Below are 1,830 nucleotides of genomic sequence, written 5' to 3'. Positions count from 1 at the left end.
GGCGGCCGGGGCTCGCCAGCGGTGACCTCGGGTAAGGTCAGACCCCGAACGTCGAGCTCGACTCGACCTTGCGGGGCACGCATGCCTCAGAACCACGTTGGTGCCTCGCGGCGCGCCGCCGATGCTGCCGTCGTATGCCTCAGCGGCCCAAATAACAGCGAGAGTGTCGCTGTATGGACGCGTTTTTTTTCCCACGTTCCCACGCAGTCATCGGATGCCTGGGCCACTGCTCACCCGAGGGTGGGGAGCAGCTGAGCCTGAGTTCGAAGAACTCGGCATGATTGAGGCACGCGCACACAGATTTGCGCCACATTTTCAGTTTCTCCTCGCCCGAAATTATCACCACAAAGGGCCATAGCGCGCTACAGGCGCGGGGAAGACAAGAGTGCACTTTGCCCACGCTGAAGCAACTCTGTGCTGGCTGCTTTTATGGATTGAATCGCTGGATCCAAAGAGCACCCCGAGAGAACCACGGGCGTTTATGGCTGGGCCGCCGGCGTCACGGATGCCTGTGAGCACGCTCTATGGGCAGCTCGCAGCCGTACTGGCCAACGCCGTGGTGGAAGCATCGACGGGGGGGGGGCAGCGCAAAAGGGTGGCGGCAGGCATGGTGAGAAACACGCGCCGTTTGTTGCGGGCATGACCGCCAAATATGAAAGGCGGCATTTCGGAGACTGTGCCGTCTGCCGGCGGCCAAGGCGCCGATGCGCATTGCCAAGCGAAACGACTGGAAGATGAGTCAGGACGCCGCTTCCAACCGACTGGCCGAAGCAGGGCTCCACCCAAGACGTCGCGTGGCGGGGCTGGGGCGCTTTTTGGGGGAATCTCCGTAGCCTGCGCGTGGGCTTACGCGGGGGAGTTCCAACCCCAGACCCGCCATACTTAGCGAGCGGGCCCAGCCGCCCCTCCCCGCCCCATCCCCCCTCTGCGCGGAGGAGCCTCGACATCCGCTCACCACGCGGGCCCGAGGGACGACCCCTTCTAGCGGGCGGGCGAAGCACGTGCCACCGCACAGCGGCGCGGAGGGCTGAGCAGCAGCGGGCCTCAGCATGGCCGGGAGGGGCGCGCAGCACCGGTGAGACCCAAAAGCGCAATAAGAGGCGGTGGCGAATCACCCCCTGAAGGAACCGAACGGGCGAAGTGGCCTCCACGCGGCAAGGCCCGAATCCCACCCGCGGCCCATTCGCACGCGCCAAACACACCCTCCCTCGTGCCAAGTCTGTGGCTTTCGCCGCCGTTGCGGGGGGGGGTCGTAGGCCGGCGGCCCCCCCCCCCGATGGTGCCCCGCGGCGCACCCGAAAGAAGCAACGGCACCAAGGGCTGGGAGTGTGACGTTGCGAGGAGCAGCGGATGGCTCTGCCCCCGCAGCCCCTTTAGCGCGCAACAGAAAGGCACACGCCACATGGCCACCCAAGATCTCGACAGCACAAAAGAAAAAGCACGGCGGGCTTCTTCGGAGATGGAGGACAAACCGTGGGGGTGGCGAACGCGCCTTTCATGCCTCTGGCATACGGGAGGCTTTTTGCGCGAAGCGATGCAGGAGTCGGGGCAGCGGCGCGGACTTGCCTCAGCGAGAAAAGGTGCTGCAAGGCGCATGGCAGACGGCGCACTCTCAGCGGACCAGCCGACGTGCAGGACGGGTCCTACGTAACGCTGCGGCGGTGCCTGGGGTATTGGCCGCCATCGTACGATGAAGGACGTGGCCACGCGGGATGTCGTTGCCGCGGTCCTCCACGGGAGGAGAGGAGCTACGAGCAAGTGCCCCAGAGCAGCAGGACCTCGCGATTAGTGAAACGCAGTTGCTGCGCCTTTTTCGTGAAAAAGGAGGGA

This window comes from Leishmania donovani, chromosome 30 (assembly GCF_000227135.1).
Source record: "Leishmania donovani BPK282A1 complete genome, chromosome 30".
NCBI lineage: Eukaryota > Euglenozoa > Kinetoplastea > Trypanosomatida > Trypanosomatidae > Leishmania > Leishmania donovani.
This window is presented reverse-complemented; position numbering follows the sequence as displayed.